We start from the raw sequence: 22,686 nt of genomic DNA on the forward strand, positions 1-22,686 counted from the left end.
TAATATTAAGGTCTGAGCTTTACTTTGTAGGCCAAAGGCTCAGCCATAGCTTTAAGAGTACTACTTAAATAAGACCTGATTAAATTCCTTGATGAGAAGGAATTTTCTTTTTTTTTTCTTCCCATGCCTCTCTCCAAAGAGGGGAAAATGGGTTGGGATTGCCACTGTTCTAGTCACGAAATTAATGCAGATGGATATGTATTAAACTCAAGTGACACTGTGGCTAAGGGGCGAAGAAAGAACAAGAACTGAAAAATCAGGGATATTAGCAAAAAGAGAGGATAATTGGAAAAGACCAATGGTGGAAGTTAGGATGGCATAACTTTTAAGAAGGAGGTGAGCACCAGGGCATCAAGTACTGTGACTAATAGCATGAGAGAAATAGACTCCCAGAGGTCTTTGGTAGATGTACAAGTGTTTACACAGCTCACTCCACATGTTGCTTTCCAGTGAATAGGTGTCCACCTGGGAAAGGCCAAAGCTGGAGTGTGATAAGTGAGTGTCCATAAAACTCAGAGGTGAAAAGTGATTGCTACCATCATCTCTATTCTGAATGATAAAATAGGCAATAAATTTGTTAGGCTGGGGAATGATGCCAAACTAAAAGTTTGGAAAAAAGAAAAGGTAACAGGAATAGATAACTCAATTATAAAAATGTTTGGGGTTTTTTTTTTTTTTTTTTTTTTTTTTAAAGGCAAGGGCTTGGTGGTTCATTGGGATAGAAAATCAAACTAAGTTCCTCAAGGTTCCCAAATATTCCTCCTCTGATCAAAGTGCAATGACAAAGCATTCATTAAGCCCCAAAAATGTACCAGAAGCTGTATCAGGTACTTTCAAATATGATCATTTAACTCATGAGTAAACAAGTCTATAAGAAAGGTTTTAAGATTTTTCTATTTGACAGTTGAGGAAGTTGAGGGTCTGAAACTTGTGACTTCCCCAAGATAACACACGCTATGAATGTCAAGAGTTGGAGCTGGAGTGTGGAGTATATGAGTCCAAACCCTGTTTCTCAACCACATAACACTTCTACTCTTTTGTGTAAAGGACATTCTGTAGTGCTTCTGAAGAATAATGAGCTTTTCAAGAAGAGAGAAAATCAGAGAACTGGACATATGAAAATTCCAACAGTGGCTTAGGGCTGCTTATTTTTTTCAAGACCATTATTTCTGAGTTTTATTATTGGTTTACATACCGTTCAGCTGTATAACCATAGACAAATTGTGTCGTAACTGAGGTCTCGGTTTCTTGGTCTATAAAATGAAAGGATTGAACTGGCCCTTGAGCCCTTGACACTCTGACTTATCTGCAAGGGTCTCTAGAGTTGCTCTGATCTGCCACCTTTGACTTTGTGGTGTTTTAGAGGGAAGAAACCAGAAGACAATGGACAGGAGCCCAGACTTATCCCTGGGACAACTGGGCAGTGAGTGAGTTAGTGAAGCTTTATTCCTCACTTCCTCTTTGACTCTTCACATCCCTATTGTGCATCCATACCCAGGGGTCCTTGTCAGTTACCACCACCCAAAAGTTTGTCAATATGAGTTTAAAATGTTACCTTTTCCCTGGAGCATTTACTCTTTAACAGTTGACTCTAATGAGTAGAGATTAAAATTTTTAAAAAATAAGTCAGTGGATTTTTTAAATGCCATTTCTACTACTGTGTTTAACAATGGAATTGGAACTTCAGAAGAAGATGGAGTCATCAGAAAAAGACCAAATCTGAGTCTGAATTAGAGGCAGATGAGGAAGCCCCGGAGCCCGCTGGGAGCACCAGCTAAAGGGTTACTGGTTGGAATACAGCTTTACCGTGCTATCAGCTGTGGCTCATGACTACTCTGCCTTGTGTATTCCTCATCTGCTGGGGTTTCCACACCTGGCACGTCATCGGAAATGAAAGAGGTAGATGGGATAGATGTGCAATCAGGCCAATTAGCTCCAGATCCTGGTTGTGCTACTTATTATTTGTGTAATCTTTGCGAGTTACTTTGCAATTCTCAGCCTCAGTTTTCTCATCTGTCAAATGGGAGCGAGTCAGATGATTTTGTAAAGCACTCAGCACCAAGCTTGCCATGTGCAGAACATATAGGGGAGTGGTTAAAAGCAGAGTCTGGGCCTAGACAACCTCCTCATTTATTAGTAAGTTGCTTAAATTCCCTGTGCCTCAGTTTCCTCACCTGCAAAGTATGGCTAGTAAAGACACCTCCCCATGAAGTTGTCATGATTAAATGTGTTAAAATGTGTAAAGTGGTTAGAACAGTGCCTGCAAATGGTAGATGGTGTAAAAGTGTTTGCTGTCATTGCTATTATGACCATGAAGTTTGCCTCTGCTACCTATCTTGGGGTAGGAAAACAGTTTTTTTAAAAATCATGATTAGCTTACAGTCAACCTGTTAAAGGAACAGTCCATTTTGTTTGTTCAGTTCGTATCACACGGAGATAAACAATGGGTCTCTCCATCTTCACATTCTAGGGAAATGAGAGGAGAAAGGCTTGGAGCTCTTTCCCTGTGTGAGACTGCAAGTGAGTCACAGACTCTCACAGTCCACCATCCCGTCTCCTCCCTGTACATGAGCCACAGAGCAGGAGTCCCAGCAGTTCCCACCACTCTCTGAGGTTGCTCTTTGCCTCGTCAGAGCTCCCAAGTTGATGTAAATTACAGCTCTGCAGCAGGCACGCAGCTCTGAGGGCATCCCTAAGTTGCCTGCTGAGCGGTGGTGGGAGGTCTGAGCTGGGGGAATATGGATGCAATCTGCAAGTCAGCCGCTCTGAGGCATCAACAACTCCCAGAGGGGCCTGCGGTCTGAGGCACAGAGACCCCCAGGGGGCCAAACGGCCAAATAGTGAGTTGCTCGTAAAGAGTAGGGGGTAGGAGACAGAAGAAACCACAGCCAAACAAGTAAAGATTGCCTGGCAACCTCATGTGATCACAAAGGATGGGGCCGTGCTGCTGGCTTTCTGTAAGGTGAGTGTCGCCGACTGTGTGCGGGGTTGCACGCACGCGCACAAGCACATTCATTCTATAATGACCTCCAAGGAAAACTCCTCCGCCATCCTTCCCATCCACAGTGTTGGAGCAATTAGGTAGGACTTGGGCAGAATGATTCATGCTTCAATAAATTCAATTTCAACAAAACATAATTATGGTGAGTCACCTAATCGCAGCTGTAATCACGGCCCGCCCCTCCAGAAGTCAAAACAGTTGAGGGCATTCAGCAAGGGCGTCTGATTCCTCATTATGACTGAAGCCTCCATCTTTTGCCAAGCAGCCATATTTCAGACTCCAGTTCCTTTCTAATTTTTTAAACTACAGAATATTTCAGGCATGCATAAAGGTGCAATGAGTACGCTAATGAATACCTTTGTATGTGCCAACCAGCCTAAAAGTAAACATTACAAATATGGGTTAAATCCCCTGTATCCATCTGTCATCCCATTCCCCTATTTCTCAGTAGGGACAACAGTGATTGATTCTGAGTTTTATTCTCTTGTCTGTCTTGTATCCTTCTCTTGTCTATGTATCCTTAAAATTATGTAGCATTGTTTTCATATATTAAGTGGTTAAATAAATGGTATAATTGTGTATCCTTCTGCAACTTGGTTTTTTGCTTAAGGTTTTGTATTTAAATTGAACATATATCTCTAGTCTTATGTTTAAAATTCCATGTGTGAATAGATGAAAACATACTTTTATCAGTTTTCCTCTTGATGGATGTTTAGTTTGTTTCCAGCATTTTCGATTACAAACAGTGCTTCCATGCACATCCTTATACACGTTTCCTCTGCACATGCGTGGGGAGTGGGAGTTTCTGGGTTATAGGATGTCTCCCTGATAAACTTTATTAGATGTTGCCAAATTGCCCTCTCTAGTGTTTGTACCAATTTACATGTCTACCAGAAGTTTATGCGTTTTGTTTTTCTTACATTCTTGCTATTACTTCTTATTGTCAGGCTTTTATTTTTTACCTGCTTAGTGTGAAATGTTTTCTGTGTAGTTTTATTTACATTTTTCTAATTATTACTGAGGTCAAGCATCTTTGCATGGAATTAGGAACCATTCAAGTTTCTTCTTTTGTGAATTGCACATTAATATATTTTGCCACTTGTCTACTGTTTTTCTTTCAGGGAAGCTTTTTGATAATGCAGTAAATTTTCTTATTTCAAAAATGACAATTCAGATTTTGTTTCTTTTCATGCCAACTTTGGTAAGTTGCATTTTTCAAGAAATTTATCCCTTTCATCTAAGCTATAAAATATAGTAATATAGTTGCTCCAAAACTTACTTATTATCCTTTTAAAATCTGTAGGATCTGTGGTAATAACATATTTTTTTATTTCTGTCATTAGTGATGTATTCTTTTTTCTTTCTCTTTCTTTTATTTTTTATTTTGTCGGTATAACTAAGAGTTTGTCAATTTTTTTTTTCAAGGAGCCAGCTTTTGGCATTGCTAATTTTCACTATTAGGTATCTATTTTCAATTTCATTGGCTTATTTTTACTCTTATCTTCATTTTCTTCTTTCTACTTACTTTGATCTTTTTTGACCTTCTTAAGGCAGAATCATAGGCTGTTGTTTTTAGGCCTTTCTTCTTTTGCATTTAAAGCTGCAAGTTTCCGTTTAAGCACTGCTTAAGTTGCATCTTACAAATTTTGATATTGTATTTTCTCCCTTATTCAGTTCAAAACATTTTAAAATTTTCCTTGTAATTTTGACTGTGATCCATAAGTTATTTAAAAGTATGTCATTTAATTTCCAAATAATTGGAAATGACATTCCAAATGATATACTTTTAAATAATTTTCCTAGATACGGATTTTCCTAGATATGTTATTACTGATTAATTCTCTTATGATTACAGAAAACACTTTACATGATTTCTGTTCTTTTGAACTTATTGACAAGTGTTTTGCAGTACAGTATATGGTCTGTCTTGGTGAATGTACCATGCGTGCTCGAAAATAATGGATATTTTGCAGGTGGATGTAGAGTTCTATTATAATGTTAATCAGATCAGGGTGGTTGACAGTGATGTTCAGATCTTCCATGTCTCTACTGATATTTTGTCTGGTTATTCTATCAATTGCTGAGAGAGGAGTGTTAAAATCTGCTAAGATTATAGTTTTTTTTTTTCTAATTGTATTGAGTGTTGATTCATGAGGTTCTGCTATTAGATACAAACATATTTATAATTACTATCTTCTCGGTGCATTGTCCCTTTTAAAATTTTTATTCCTGGTTGTGTGCTTTGTCATGAAGTCTACTCTTTTCATTTGTTATTAATATAGTCACTCTAGTCTTCTTAAGCTTGCTGTTTGCATGGTATATCTTTACCATTATCCATTTACTTTCAAACTACCTGTATCTTTGTGTTTAAAGTATGTCTCTTGTTGGCAACGTGCTAGAGTCTAACTTTTTAAAATCTACTCTGACAATATCTTCCTTTTAATGCTTTGACCACTAACATTTAATGTAATTACTGATATGGTTAAATCTAGGTGTAGTATATTATTATATTATTATTTCTTTTTGGTTCCTCTGTTCCCCTTTTCCTGCTTTATTTTGGATTATTTGAAAATGTTTAGTATTCTATTTTAATTTATATTGACTTAAAGCTATGAATTATTATAAATATCTTAATGGTTGTTCTATCTATCTATCTATCACCTATCATAGTCAACTAAAAGTTAATATTACCACTGATGTAAACCCAACACTGTTAGTCCCTTTATTCTATAGTCAACATATTTTATATTACATATGTCTCATAAAAACTCCACCAATATTAACACTTTTAGTGTAAGCAAATATAGGTATTTTAAAGAGCTTAGAAGGAAAGAAAGTAGTGTTTTATATTTACTCAGATATAATAGCTTTTTGATATGTAAACTTGGCTAGGCTAAGCTACCATTCCAGTTATTCAGTCAAACATTGATTTAGGTGCTGATGTGAAGAAATTTTGTAGATGCAATTAAAGCCCCCAATCATTACTGTTTGACCTTAAATTAGTTAAAAAGATATTATCTTATGTGAAACCTTTAAAAGAGGGTCTAGGCTTTCCCTGAGCCCAGAGACTTCTACCTGTGGGGTTCAGTCTATTCATCTTCTCTTTTGGGCCACTTGCCCTAGACAGACTCCATAATTGCATAAGCCAATTCTCTGTAATAATCTTCTCCCCACAACTCCCCTGCCCCTCTGTGTATGCATCTCTATGTATACTTTTCTGTCTCTAACACACACACACATACAGTCATTTGCCGTTTCAGGATGGGGATAGTCTTGGCAAATGTATCCTTAGGTGATTTTGTCACTGTGCAAACATCATAAAGCATATTTACACAAACCTAGATGGTATATATTATATATATACCTAGATGGTATATTACATATAATAATTATATTATAATATAATAAAAATATAATATATATTTATATAAATATAAATATATAATATGTAAATGTATATGTAGTTTTCCAAATGGAAAACCAAATATCCCAGCATGATTACTGAATACCAATAATTTCCTCTACTTGATCTACAATGCCAATATCAAGTGCCATATATCAGATTTCTATATATGCTCCATCATAATTTTGTGGGAGCACCATCGTGTATGCATCCGTCATTGAGCAAAACATCATTATACAGTGCATGACTGCATAAATACTCCTCTGGTTGAACCATGACTTATACACCAGATATTTACCATTTTTGATACTTTATTCTTTCCTGAAGATGCAAGTTTTACTCTAGTGTCTTGTTTTTACAGTCTAAAGAAATTCCTTCAGCAATTTTTTGTAGCACAGGCCTGCTAGCAACGAATTCTTAGACTTTCTTTATCTGAAAATATTTTTATTTTATTTTCATTCCTGAGAATATTTTAGGTAGATACAACATTTCAGGTTGATAGTTTTATTTATTTATTTATTTTCAGCACTTTAAAAATATTGTTCCACTGTCTTCTCGCCTCCATGGTTCCTGATGAGAATCCACTGTCATTTGAATCTTTGCTCTTCTGCATGTAATGCATTATTTTTCTTAACTGCTTTAAGATTTGCTCTTTATTCGTAGTCTCCAGCAGTTTGGTTACAACGTGTCTAGGCAGGGCTTTCTTTGAATTTATAAAATTTATGATTGGGGATTGCTGAGCTGCTTGAATATGTCTTTCACCAAATTTGGAAATATTTTTGGTCATCATTTCTTCGAAAAAAATGTTTTTTTGTCCTAACGTCTTTCTTTTTTCCTTCTAGAATTCCAGTTACATGCATGTTAGAGCTTTTGATGGTTGTTTTCCTCTTGTTAATTCTTGGAGTCCTGTTTGTATTCTAAATACGGATCTTCACAGGTTACATGTTTGCAAATTTCCTCTGCTACTATATTGCTTATCTTTTTCACTTGTTCATAGTATCTTTTGTTGTATATAAGTTTTGTATTTATTTTAACATAGGTAGATTTATCAAGCCTCTTTAAAGTTGTTGCTTTTTAATGTTTTTGTTTGTCATAGATTAAAAATTCTTTTCTACTTGAAGGTTTTAAAGATATTCTAAGATTTCCTCTAAAAGGTTCTAAGTTTTCCTTGATATCTATGCATTTAATTAACATTAAATACAGTTTTGTACTAATTAGAGGTAAGGATCTAATTAGAATGTTTTTGCATATTAATAACCAGTTATCTCAACATGTATCATTTTCCCCATGGATCTGCATTTTATTTTGTGTTCCCATTTTATTTTGTGTTTTCTAATATGGGATTCCTCTTCTTTTTTTTAGAAAAGTCTTCACCATCATTAGGGGGAAGAAATTCTCCACCTAGAAAGGCTTTCTGGGATCTAACCAATATCAAAAGGGAGAGTGTCTACATACATGATTTTATTCAAACCACTGGATTCTGGATTAACCCTTCCAGATGGTCTTTTAATTTAGTTCTGATATTCTAAAGGAGGAAGTTTTGGGAGAGAAGAGGAAATGGTCAAGTGGTAAAGGCAGCCCCTCCTGGCTAGTGAGCTCTGGGAAGGAAGGGATGTTAATCAATTTTTTATAACCCTCAAATGCCATCAAGCTTATTAAGAATAAGCTGGCCTTGAGAAATATCTCTTGACTAAGTCTTTTCTCACAAATTTTCCAACTAGCAAAATCTGTTCTCCACATGAATGCCAACTGCAGTGTCTCGTTGGTGGTAATAAACCATTTAAATTCCTTCAAACTCCAACTAAACATGAATATCTCAAACTCAAATTATGTCTCTGCTCTTAGAAAGAAGTGCTATTTCTCCAGCCCTCCTTGGTTATGAGTGAAGGGCTACAGGAAAGAAATCTGAAAGGCCCCTTTTTTGCTACTTTTTTTCTATATTGAGCCACATTCACAGCCAGAAACCATTTCAAAGGTTTCTGTACTTGTCTGAAACAACTAGTGGTTGTTAGTGATGTACTTAATTCTTCAGTTGTTTGGACCACATGATAACTAGCCCATTCAGAGCCTGAACTCGCCAAAGTGATCAGGTACTTTGAGGCTGTAAATGTTGCCTCAATGTTTAACCTATTTTTTTCTTTCTTGTGGCAAGAGATAATTAACATAGAATTTGTACTCTGCTCACTGATCTCTCCCTCTTCAGAGACTAAAAGACTGTTTTATATTGTGTCTACATAGGACTAATTAACTAGTCTGAATAATTTTCTGAGAAATATACTATTAAATTTTCATTTTTACCAAATTGACCTTTGATTTTAGTAGCTTTTGTAAACAGACACTTAGATTGAAATCATTATTTTTTAATAGACAGAATTCCCTCTATGCCCTCATATTCTCTATGTCTGTGGGTTTCTTTTTTTGTTTTTGTTTTTTTTTGGTCTTCTGACTACATCTTGGAGTTGAAAATGGGCATAGTACCCTCTTGATTAAAGCACTGAGAACTACTCCTTAAACAAACCACTCATATACACCCCATCATATAAATGGACTTGTGTCTTCTAGTCTTCCCACTGAACCTTTCCTTCACAATAAACTGGGTATGAACCAATTGTCTTCTTTAAAGTTCCATAGGGAACATTTTTATCACCTTACTGCTGAGCTGACCCAAGGATTACAGAAGATCACAGGGCATATGGAAATTGTAGGTTTTAACTTTTATTATATCAACTCCCTGCCCTATTTAATTTTCTTCTTCAGTTGCCCCAGGTTGGCATAGTAAGAGCCTGAAAGCAGTGCTCTGTAGTGGATGATCATTGGCCTAGGAGGCATGAGCCCTGGGTTCTAGCTCTTGTCACACCTGCACAGCTGGTCACCTCAGTTAGATCATTTTTCTGGTTCTCAGTGTTCATGTCCACAAAAATCAGGGATTACAAACTTAGATGCTGATAAGAGTTAACCATTTAGGGTAAATGAGGCAAGCAAATCTGGTGTGTTCTATGATAAACTAGAATTTATTTTCTCCATACAACCCCAATCCAAAGAGAAGCACCCAACTGCAATTGCTGCCATGGGAATGAGGACCACTATGTTTCCAGTTCTTTTGTGTTTTCTAGAGATCCCAGCTATCTGGATTTTTTTTTTTTTTTTTGAAAGGATCTCTCTCATATCTAAGCATTGGCAACAAATACAAAAATTCAAAAATTAAACTTTCTGTGGCCCTAGTAAAATATGTCTCAATCCTTGGTTACCAGTCATAACCCCTAGACTAAATGGTATTTAAAGCCTCTTCCAGTTCTGAAATATTATACTTTAATTATCCAAATGGTCTGAATTGAAGAAAGAATTGGTATTTGAATATGAGGAATATTTTCCTGGCATCCAGTTCTTATATTTTGAAACAGGTGACCATGGGGAATTGTGAAATGCCCTTCAAGTGATCTTGAAGACTAAGAGACACCTCCTTCTATCTGGAATTAGTTAGGAGCAATTGCAGGGAGGAGGTTGAGTGAGATGTTCTCTTGCAATTTTTCTCAGTTGGGATGTTGTGAAAATGGTCTTTTATGAGTTTTGTTTCAAATGTCCTCGGGTCCTTTCAGGGGAGGAAGGAGGTGGTAGCTTGGTTTCTGATTCCCAGGACCCCTCCCAACTCAATTCCTGGAATCATCCTGGGGGACTCTGTAAATTGAAATTTAAAGTTACAGTTTGTAGTTTGCCCTCTAAGGTTTAGATTAGGTTTCATAACTTGGAACTGAAATCAGGGCAGCAGTCAGAGTGTGGATGAAAATGTCTATAGCTTTGGTTGTCAGCATGCTAATGAAAACCAGAGAAGGCAATAAATAAAGGTGGGGATGAGTGATGGCAAAGATAAGAGCCTTTTAACCTCACTTTTTTTCACTGTAATTCCCTCCTTAGGAAAATTGATCGTGATTACCCCAATCCATTTTCTGAAGGATTAAAAACACCTAGGAAACCCACAAACATCTTTTGTGCACTATGTGTGCTAAAGCCCACATAGTGTATAAAAAGTTCAACAAGCAGAGAGAATTCAATGTCGTTACTGATTGTATCAGGATAAATACTAGGTCTCTGATTCCAAAGTAACTGCAGCAAAGTAAACATACCATCACCCTTAAAAGCAGACAGAAGATAGAGGCAAGAAAGCAAGAGAGAACACAGATGTATTTGATTACTAATCAAGCCTATTTCAACAGTGCAAAATGTATTAATGGGAAAGAGGGAGGTAGGTTGAAGCCCAGGCAGGCCAAGCTAGGCAAAGGATCTACTTTCATGTATAAATGAATAACATGGATCATTGACAGTGAACCCAAGTGCTTTTGATGGCTAGTTAGGAAGATAGGGCTGTCTGAGATTGTAATCTTTTCCATCACCACTATTATCACCAAAACTTTAAGTGCTAGTCTGTACACCTGATGAGTGATGGGCAGAAAGTTCTAATTAGATATCATACATGGCGCTCGTGTTGTTTTATGTCTCCAGCATGAGTTCTCCCTTTGCATAACAACACCTTGAATTTCCTTTGGGGTAGCACTCTTCTGGCATTGCATGCAGTTTTGGTGGGCCTCTCAATTGACTGGCAATGTGGCCAAGGGCTGGAGATAAATAGGACCAACAAGACCTGCTCTCTGAGGAATTTGAATCTTAAGAGAAGTTACACAAGGGTAAGTCTAGAGATCATCCTGATAGAGATAGTTGATTTGTGCCTGAATGCTACTCTAGGCCCTCTCATTTTCTGAGGTCTAACAGTTCTTTTTTTTTTTTTTTCTGTGATTCACAGAACTATCCCATAGCCTTAAAATAGATTCTACTTTATATCTAAGTTAGTCAGAGTCACTTCTGTTGCTTACAACCTAAGAAACCTAAAAGATATATCAAGCATCTTCCTTGTGATCTCACCAGCTGAGAATTGATGGTGAGAAGACAGACTGAGAATCTATAAAAAATTATTAGTAAGTGAGTTTAGTGAAGTTACTAGATACAAATTCAATCTACAAAAATCAGTTAAATTTGGGGGCAGCAATAGAGTTCTGAAATAGAATCTCAGAGCTGATGATTTGCTGGTATATATAAATCAACATTTCTATATACATATATAAATAAATATATTTAACAAATAATTTAAAAATAAAATTTAAAAAGCATACCATTTACAGTAACATCAAAAACATATAGTTGGGATAAATCTACCAATGAATCTATATATTTACAAACCTCTACACAGATATCCATAAAACACCATTGAGATAAAACCAAAAAGACCTAAATAAGTAGATTCTTATTGTCAGCCATCAAATTTTGGGGTAGCAATAGATTTCTGAAATAGAATCTCAGAGCTGATGGTGGTGCAGTACAAGTCCATCTTTATGTAGATAAGGAGAATGAGGCTAGAAGGATAAAACATCCTCTTCAAGGTAGCCCAGACAGACAAAAATAGCCCTGAATTAGCACCAGCTTACTGCAGTTTGCTGCCAATCTGGACATCCGTATGCTGGGGCTTGACCCACACTCCTCATCTCTCAGGGCCATTGCTAATACAATCCTGGCTTCTAGTTTGCTCTGCCACTTTTTAAGGACATTCTAGCAATAGAGGTTCTGTCTTCTTTCTTTCCATCTTTCCTGAATATTCTGGTACCCGTGGAAAACCAATGGGCTGGACTCACTATCTATAAGATTATTTGGCTGGATTAGGCATCTAAATTCATGTTGATTTCTAGGGTTGGTAACTTGCCATACCTCTGACTCTTTGAAACTGGCAAGTCTTCGCTCGAAGACTCACTCATTACCTATAGCTCAAGGGACCATATTCAAACAAGAGACATCTTATCATTACGGTTTCCCATTGTCTGGTCACAGACATTGTATTATTCCTCACTTCTTCTATTCATTCTGGAATAGCAAGACTTTAGTAACCAAACTCAGACTAAGAACTGCAGAATTTTTCCCCACTTCCACCCGTGATTTTCCCTCTGCTGTTTTTTCCTCTCTTCCATGGGTTATTTTTTCCAACTTGGGAGACAAGGAGAATGTGTATCCCAGGTAAAGTGAGGAGGAAAGGGGAGGAGCTATGGCACAGACACATCAAAAGAGCCCTTTGTGCTCAGGGCACATTATTCCTGGAATCCAATCAAGTGCCCAAAAACCCAACCAAGCTTTTCAGACAGCACAGAAACCAGTCATGCAGGCCTCTTGGGCTCTGCTTTTTTAAAGCTTTATAGGGTACACTGAATTATTTGGTTGGGTCTTTTCAACCGTGTGACATTTTGGTTTTCAATGGCACAAATGGAGTTGATCATTAATTATTTGGACGCTTTAATTAAAAAAAAAAACTCACTGTGGATTTATGAGGGTCTGCTGGGGGGCAAGGACAAGGAGCCCTTTAGTGATTCTCTCATTTGAATGAGAGTGAGGGTTGCGGAGGTCTAGAAAGGGAGGGTATAGAATCATCTTCCAAGAAGGTCTTAAACCCAAGTTAGGGTTTATTTGAGGGAGGAGGGGCTTACAATGAAGAAAATGGAAAGGAACACAAGAAAACAGAATTCTGGGACCTGCCAAATGCACTAAGGGGGAGGGTGTTTAATAAAAATCAATGGTTTAGCAGGGAGCCATCAGCCATCAAGAGCTCTTGAATCAATACCTTTCACATCAAAACTAGTAAGTCCTCTGGGTTGAGGTGGGGGAAGGACTGGTTTCTGGAACATACGATTCACTGAACCAGAGAGAGACTCCAGGAGGGGAGTTTGTGGGTGGAATGTTGAATGCCCAGAAGGACAGATGGATGTCTTCCTGTTTCAGAACAGCGAGGTAGCAAAGGTGTAACATCCGCTTCCTTTCTGGGGCATGTTTTGCAGCCTCAGCCTTCTGTAACATAGATGTGTGTCCCTCCTGGGTCACACACACGTTCCACTTCCTGATACCCTGAAAAAGCTGTCACACTCCCAGAGAGTTGCACTCCTGGGTGCCTCTCCACAAAGGTTAATCTCAATGACAAGTGATCCTGGGTGGGGTTGGGAAGCCTGGGAAAGGAAATAAGCTCTTCTCCAGAGACAGCAGGAATTCCCATCTATCCAGCCCCTTGAATCCAGGAGCCTCAGAGAAAAGACTCAGCACATTTAAAAAATACTGATGAAAATTGCTTATCCTTAACATCAAAATGCATAGTAATGCCATATGCCAAAAAGAAACATACTGATTTATGTGGATATCTTTGCTAATTTCCCCACTTAGATTTTTTAAAACCCTTACTTTGGAGTGATTCAATATGAAAAGAAAAATGCCAAAAAACTTGAATGTTACTGATGTCTTTCCTTCTAAAGTGCCCAAAATTATTTTGAGAGTTGTTCTTATGGTGCCAGTTGATTAGACCATATTATTTATCTTATTTCGCAAAGGAGAGAAACTGAGTCGGAGGGATGTCAACATGCCAAATCCATGAAATATTCGTGGGCTGGAATTCTAGCTGCCTGAAAAAAGACACTCCTCTCAAAAGACCTCACAATCATATCCATGGGATTATAGCACTGGGCTCTCCAGATGGTGCTACAGGAAGAGCTCCAGAAATTTTACAAGTAAGTTATTTGTTCTTCCTTATAGCCACTTCCCTGCAAAGGTTGGCTTTATGCATTTAATTTAGAGATGAGAAAAATAAAATTTACCCAAATTTTTGTGGCAAGTCCATTCGGGGTGTTTATGGTGGTGTTTGCTTTGTCTAAAGTTAAGGGCTGGAGAGGTCATAACAAATTGAAGATAAACCTGGCTTCAGTTAATTGATGATAAAATAGTGGAATTAAAGATTAGAAAGCATAATTGATGGACTTACTTGACGTGAGAGCAAAAACAAGCTTTCATGTCTCTTCCCAGCCTCCGTAGATCAAGATGGGAGGAATGTAGCAGGCAGATGGGGTTCTGAAGCCCGGGGGAAAGAAATGGCTCAGATTCAACCTCACAGGTGGCAAAGGGAATGGGCCATAACTCAGGAATGTTCAGGTTCCCCGGGGTATGCTGTCCACCTCCACCGGTTGGGGAAGGCACAGGGACAGCAGCGATGGGTTTTGGCAGGTAAAAATACAATGACGTGGCCTGGAGAATGTATTCCTTTATCTCAGTTTTGCCCACAGAGGGAAGCAAGGGCTTCACTTTGGCCTGGGATCTACAGGATGCATTGCTGGCTCCCACTGACAGGAGTTGAGTATTCCGTATAGCACTGCCCAGGCCCAAGGCACCCACCAGTTTTCACTCCAAAGTACATGGATAACAGCTAGTCACACACATATATTTGCACCTAAATTCAAGGTACTACCTTATGACAAAGTTTAATCATCTTGCTTATAACTCAGGGCTTAGAGGAGATAACAAATTTCGGAGTGTTTAGTGATGAAAGAGAAGATATACTACACAAGATGCATTTGTTTGGACCAAACCCTGAAGCAGAGCCACTGTGTCTGAAGTCCCTTTACCTGGAGCCCTCTTTCCCCTCGTCTTTACATGATGGATTCATGTTCTTCATTCCTTTCTCAGTTCAGGGTCAGGCTTCCTGAGAGATGCTTTTCTGCAACCCTTGGTCTAAATTAGGTCTTTGTGTTTGGTTTATTAAAATGCCCTCTGTTTTTTCTTCATAGTACTCATCACATGAAGAAACAATTACATTCTATGATAAGCTATTCAATCCTTCTTTCTTCCAGTGGATGGTAAAGTCCTTGAAGATAAGGACCATGTCTGTGGTGCTCACAATAGATGTCTAGCACCAAGCAATATTTATTGAATGAATGAATGCCCTTGTCAGGAAACCCGTTCTAGACTGGGGTTCTGCCATTATATGCCAGGATGGTCTTGGCCTTTTTGAGGCTCAGTTTCCTCGTCTGTTAAATAACGCTGTTTGAATGCAGGATCTCTGAGGCCCCTTCTGACAATGCCACTCTACAATCCATTTTAACCCACTTGTGATTCTGTTTTTCTTTGGCAATTCCCTTGGCTCTTCAATTCACCCTCCCAAATAATTCCAGTTCTCCAATGCATTAATGATAAGGAGATCTTTTACTGTTGATTCTTTAGTCCTCTCAGGGAAGACTGTAGCTCACAGCTCTTAATACCTGACTCCCCAACTTCCTTTTTGATATTTTTTTCCCTTGTTTTCCTTTTTGGCTCTCTGCTGTTTCCTCTTTCTTCTGGGCCTCTCATTACTCTCTGAATGCTCAAAAACTTTTGTAATTTATTTAGAGCAACTCAGCACTCTGCTCAAACCCTTCTCTGTTCACCTGCCTCAGGGTATACAGTTGTCCTTGCTCAGATATCCCATGAGCTGGCTGCAGCAGCTCGTTTATTGTGTCTCTTTCCAAATCCATTTTCAGTGACATTATGCTGGTAGCTTGAAATCAGCCATGATGGGAGTATTTGCATCACGGAAATTGGCAAATGCTATAAATCAAAGTTTTTCTTTCTTGGAGAACTAAGTGTTAAATATCAGTTACCAGTACACCACTGTCCAAGCTTTTCCTTGTTTAGGAAGTTGGTTGAACCAAAAGGTTCTTTAACATCAAACATTGTTAAGCAGAGTAGCAGAAGCTAAGAAAGGTGCATATAAAATGGTAGCTGTGTTGGTTAAGTTTCAGGCAGGAAAACAGAATCTACGCCAGGCAGGTCAAGAGATGAATCTTAATATGAGATACTTGCCCCAAAGGTGTTGCCAGAGCAAAAAGGGCAAATGAGTGAGGCAGATAGATATCTTTCTGAATTATCTTTCTGAATTATCAGAAAGATATTTCTAGCTAGGGCTAAAGTGAGTGAGACAGGAAGTGACGTTAGCAGAGTTTAGGAACTGAGACTGCAAAGGGAGAGGCTTCCTGGTGGAAGTGAAACCCCAGAAGAGACCAGACCACTGCTGCAATGTCTCTAGGAACAGATGAAATAGGGGAAATACCTTGGCTTTTTCCTTCCTCTAATGTTCTTCTGAGGCCTCCCATTGGCCAAACTTAATCAGGAGCCAGATGGAACAGGAGCTTGGGAAATGTACCAGGAGAAGGTCAGCCCCTGTGATGTAGAACAGGGCAGAGCAAGTCTTGGCAGTGAATCTGACAACAAACAGATAAGTCGCCATTTTAATAACTAATATTATTCCTGGAGGGACACTCAATACCTTTCAGGTCACCACCAGTTACACTGATTTCCTAGAGCCCAGAGTTGAGCCTTACTCTATGAACCCAAATACTTCCCTGAGTCTGGCTCCCAAGTCCATTCTATAGGGAAGAGGATTAAGTTCTAAAAACTTAAAATTTTGCTATAGCTTCATGAAATTGATCCCAAGAACCAGGAACTATCATGATTTATAGAAAGGTAGACGTTCTATTAGCTTTTATTCATGAGGCATCTGAGATTTGTTGAATGATCCGATGTTCAGGTTAGAAGCAGCCACGAGTCCCTGAAGAAGCAGGCGGAATGCAGCAGGGGAGGTCTGTGCTCCAGTCCTGGATTTGTGGTTTCCTTTCTGCGTGTGCTGGAGCAAACCGCTTATTGTTTGTCACCTCAGTTTCCTCATCTGCATGCAGTGATGACCATAATCCTGGCAATGACACGACTTTGCTGTGAGGCTCTCATGAGAGCAGGCAAGTGAAAACATTTTGTAAATTGGAAAGTGTTACAACTGTGCAAGGGAATATTGTTTAAATGACATTTCTCGGCAGGGTTCAGCTGCCTCCCACAGTGTGAAGGTCAGCTTACTAATGCCACCCTCATAGCAGAAATGGTCCCAACTCACATCTTTTATTTTTCCTTTTACTAAATTGGGAACAAAACCCTCATTGCTTATAAGTGAAAATTGCTAAAAGGTTCATCTAACTTAGAAATGCCTACAAAAATTTCACTCTATTTGCTTTACATTGTCTACAGTGTGGAGGAAGAAGCCATCACGGTTTCTCTAGAAGGAAGTATGCAGTGCAGGCCTTGTGGGTTTGAGCCTCCAAGGGCTCCAGGGGCTGTAGGGTCCTCCAAAGGGCGGTGGGAAAAAGGTTCCTCAGGTTTTCGAAGGTGTGCTCTGTAGCCTTGCTGAGGAATGTTTGTGTATCCTATGTGTGCTGGTGCATTTATTAGAGGATGTGGTGGTGATGGCGCTGGGCACTTAGGTTTCTGGTGCCAACAAGCTGCTTGCTTTTCAGAAAAAGTGGAGTTTTCCTTGGCTCCACTGCCAGCTGCTTTATCTGTTTTCATTTTAAAGACAAGTTTCCAAAGTACGATTTCCTGAAATCTCTTGGCTGCAGCCAGGTATGTGATTAGCAATTTCAAGTCCAGGGAGAAGGTGAGCTGCCAGGGAGAAGTTTACAGTAGGGTGGGTCATCCGGAGGAGTGCCAATTGAGGTCTTGCCAGGGAGCAGAGAGAGCCAGAAACAAGGACCCTCCATGGGAAATGTTCTCCCTCCAGCTCCATCAGGAAATTCACATCTTAGAATTTTAGTTTGAATCATTAGTCTGTGCTCTTGTCAATTAAAGAGGGAATATTGAGCTTCAAGTTTAACAGAGTGACACTAGTTGAAGAGTTTTTGTACATCAAGGCTTTTTGTTAACTCTCTTTACAATATGTCCCTGTGTTTAGGGGGCTCACCATGTCTTATCTTGACCCTTTCTTAGTGCACTTATGGCTACTTGGGTAAGTATTTTTCCTTCCCCATCAGATTTTCAGTTCTGAGCTCACGTCACATTTATCTATAAACTCTCCAGTGCCTAATACACATGCAGTGCTTATTAAATGTTGTTTGCACAAATGATCAGATGATGAAAACTTAGAACCATTAACAAGGTTCTGATTAGAGATTCCTTCTTTCCACATATGTTTATTGAGCATCTCATATATGCCAAGCCCTGTTACAAGCTTTGAGAAGATATTGAGAACAAATTATACATAAGTAATAGGAATGACCCTAGTGATAACTTCTTTTTTCCACTCTTTATATCCCTAGCTGTTGAGAACTTCTGATCATGCTCAGGTTCTCTGGCCCTGTAATTCCCACATTTCTGGCCACTTTTCCATGTGCAAAGCCTGTCCTAGTTGTTGGGACTTACCTTGTTGGATTTCCACAGGAGATGAATAACTCTAGGCTAGTTAGTAAACTGGGTATCCCACTCAGCTCTTCTATCCGACAACAGGATTTTAATCAATTCCCTAGTTATTTCTTTCTCACTGTGTGGTCTCAGAAGACTGAATTAGACTCTGTGGGTGCATGTTACAGACAGGTAAGTTTTTTCCTCAACTCAAGGAAAAAGTTCCTAATAGAGCTGCCTGGCAATGAAGCAGACTCAAAAAGTAGTGAGCTCCCTGCTCCTGGAAGTTCTTAAGGAGAGACTGGACAGGGAACTTAATGGGCTGTAGAGGTGGTTTCTACTTTGAGTAGCAGAGAGAACAGTGCATTGCCATGACCCCTTAGAATTTGAGGTCAACCATGGTTCAAGCATTTTGATCTCCGATGTGGCCCTGCTCATTAGGCACCAGGTTAGCTACTCATGCCATCACCCTCAAAATGTCAGAGGAGCTCCCCTGCTCTTTTCTAACACCTATCTGCTAGATCTGCAATTGCCTATTTCAGTATAACCTAATGGATTCCCAGGAGGCTCAGCCTCCCTTACTAACAGTTCAATGGTGGCAGCTCCTGGAGGCTGCATTGAGAGGCAATTTGAGACTGCATGGGAAGCTATGGTCATTTAGCCATGTCTTCCAGGCTAGCAGCCGTTGCATATAGACTTACTATCCCTGATCATCTCAGGTCTTTTTCTCCTTGCATATCCTAAACAGCAACCTTTCTGCTTTAATCCTCCCTCTTGCTGAAATTTCCAAAAGCCTTTGTTTCCTTTCACTCTCTCCTAATGGTTCTGAAATATGGCTCTCTGCTCCTCTATGAGATTCAGATAGACTTTTCTAGGACCATGTTATTCATAAAAATGGCACATTGAGACTTGAGTGGTGAGTAAAAGTCTTTGGAAAGTCTTTTATTTCCTTTCCTCTTTCTTTTTTCTATCAACTGTACTGATGCTGAAGTCCCATAGGGTCTTACTAAAATGGAAATACTATCCTACCCCCAACCTGGAGGCAGTAACACAAATAACAGCCCTCTAATTGTTTAGTATGGAATATCTATGCTACTCCTTTTCCTCTGACAGCATGGGGCCCTGGGTATAGAAGCCAAGAAGAAAAAGGAGGGAGCCAGGGTTTTACCACAAGGCAGAGAAGTGAGTTGTGTGTGTATGTGGGGAGGTGGAGGTGAAGGGGAGGCAGAGTCCCACAGATCGGTAGACTATTTCAGTTCAGAGGAGCCTTGGAGGTCTAGTCTGGCTGTCTCATACATATGGGGAAACCATGGCCACAAGAGGGGAACAGACTTGACTTGACCAAAGTCACAGTGAGAAAAGCACACATCTTATCTTTGCTCAGTTTGCCTTTAGGAGTCTCTAAATGTTTCTGTGTAGGGGTCTTTCTCAAGATGGAAGTAGGTTTCCTCAAGTTGGAAAATTAGGATAGATGATAGCTGCCACAGTTTTGCAGAAAGGAAGACAGCATTACAGAACTATACCTCAACCACAGAAGCCAAGTCAAAGCTAATCAATGTCCCTTCTCTGGTTTGTATATTTTGAAAGCAATAAATAGTAATTTTCTTGTTCGTAGGAAGCATAGGACAACACAAAATGATGCTCTTGAATTTCTATCTCTGGATGGCATATTTTATGTTATACATTTTCTCTGGCCCTTATCTTCAACATTTTGGCCGATAGAAATCCTAGCACAAGGTTGATACTCCCCAAATGTTTGCAAAGTAGGATGAAAATCTACCCTTTCCTTTTGTGGGGCGTGAGGTGGTGGGGAGTGAGGGAGAGAGAGAGAGAGCCAGGAGACATCGTCTACTAATTTATGGATTCCATGCATGTCTTAGAGGAGCACTTTGCAGACAAATGACAAACGTTGGGACCGTTTACTCCCCTTTCCAAAGGTTTAGTGGAACAGTAGCTAGGTGTCTTTCTCTGGGCTAAATTTGTCCTGTATAACCATATTACTGCTGAGAAGCAGAGGCTCAAAATGATCTTATAATTCCTTTCTCCTTTGGGGGAGATTGTCAATGTATTTTCTTCAACACTCTCAGAATCCCAGTTGTTTATAGTAACTAGAGATGGCAGAACCTGGCTGAAGTGGGAAGGCTGAATTTTATCTAACCTCTAATTTAGTTCTCCTCTCAAGTTTGTCCAAGTTCCTGAGACGCCTTTTCTCTGTAAGTCAAGCCATTGTTTGTCAAGGGAAATATAAATTAAGAGTTCTGTTCTCTGAATTAAATGGAAACTTGGGCTAGGGAAGCAGATTCTTCCTATGCTCCTCAGATCTCTAATATAATATAGGAACTGAAGTCACTGTGGGACTTAGACGTGATGGATTCTAGAGGAATCCAAAACTCAAAGAATGTGGGAGTTATGCAAAGCCAGAAACCCAGCCTAAGTTTGACTCATCAGAGCTCTTAATAATCAGGTTGGAAATTCCACAGCATTATTGAAAGGGGCAAGTCCCTTTCTTTCTTTTTAGACAAAATGGATTCTGAAACCATCTATATTCTCTAATTGGACTCCCAAATGGACAAACCACAGGCCATGCCCAGACCAACAACAGTGATGCCATGGTCATCCCCATGTTTATTGGAGAAGGGGAGCTAAACTTTTAGCACTACATGAGCTGTTCAATTATGGATCTCTGGATTGTGTATGATTTGGAAGACACACAACTAAGGAATAACTCTGGCCAAAACTGAGTTTGTAAAACTGGTGTTGAGCCAATGAGAAGTAACACAATCTTCATTTCTCTTTGCAGGGCTAGAAATGACACTTGTAGGCTTTAAGCCTATACTGTGAAAGACAAAGAAAATTGGAAAAATTGTTCTTTCACGGACACTTACAAGGTACTAAATTCCATCTTTATCACCTCTGCAATCTGGTGACCTAGCCATTGAACCAGTATTTCCCACGAATCTTCATAATAGTTACCTTCATGTACCTCACAAAACATTAAGGACAGATGATGAGCAAAGCTAATACAAAGTTTTGACAGCCTAAAAACTAAAGCCTTATTTACTTAAACTGTGAAAGCTGCCATAGTAAATAGACATTTAATTCAAATAAGTCCCCTTGGACAGTGTTTTTTTTTTTTTTTTTTTTTAACCACTATTATAAAATAGTGGTTTATAGGCTCACACCTATAATCCTGGTACTTTGGGAGGCTGAGGCAGGAGGATCACCTGATGTCAGGAGTTCAAGACCAGCCTGGTCAACATCATGAAACCCTGTCTCTACTAAAAATACAAAAACTAGCTGGGCATGCTGGTGGGCTCCTGTAATCCCTGCTACTCAGGAGGCTGAGGTAGGAGAATCACTTTAACCCAGGAGGTGAAGGGTGCAGTGAGCCAAGATTGAACCACTGCACTCCACCCTGGGTAACAGAGTGAGACTCCATCTCAAACAAAAACAAAAACAAAAACATCCACACACACTAGTGGGTAAAATGTTTTTTCTTGTACTCTACTTCCAAATCCACTGTATCAGAGATTCTATGGTTGGGTCTCAGAAATCTGCATTTTAAACAAAGTATTATAATCGATTTAATAGATGGTATACTGTGCACATATATGTACTATGATTTTTTAAAACACAGTAGATATCATTCTGATTAAAAACTACGAGTCATATTTCAGGGGGTGCCAATTTTATATAGCTTTGGGTTCTGATCTACTCTATGAATCAATAGATATTAATCATAAGACAGTGGTTTATAAAATTTCTTGGTTTTTAAAAATAATGTGCACACAGAAAAAGTTGGTAGCCATGCTTTAGAACAAATAAGTGCTGAAGGTGCAAATTACTGATAGCATCTTCCTGAGATTGTGGATGGATTCAGCTTGACAGACACTTAGTGGAGGCCTCCCATATGCTGATTACTGAGCTCAGAATTATCCAGCTATTGATAGGGGCTGGGTTCCAACACAGGTCTGAAGACCCCCAAGTTTAATTTCTTCCTACCTACAATTATCCTCTGGAAGAAATGAGAGCAGAAATGTTCTGACTTTATGAGGAGGAGGGATGCCAGGAAAGTGAGTAGGGAAAGGACTCTAGAAGTAGGATGACTGAGCTGGAGACATTGAGATTTAAGGTGCCTAAATATTTTATAAAGGCTTGCTCCCCCTATGGATATAAATTACATTTTACCTGGCTGCAGCCCTCACCTCATGGTTTGGCCTGTTGTTCTGCATGTTGTGGT

Source organism: Trachypithecus francoisi, unplaced genomic scaffold, assembly GCF_009764315.1.
Source record: "Trachypithecus francoisi isolate TF-2019V2 unplaced genomic scaffold, Tfra_2.0 Lachesis_group13, whole genome shotgun sequence".
Lineage (NCBI taxonomy): Eukaryota > Metazoa > Chordata > Mammalia > Primates > Cercopithecidae > Trachypithecus > Trachypithecus francoisi.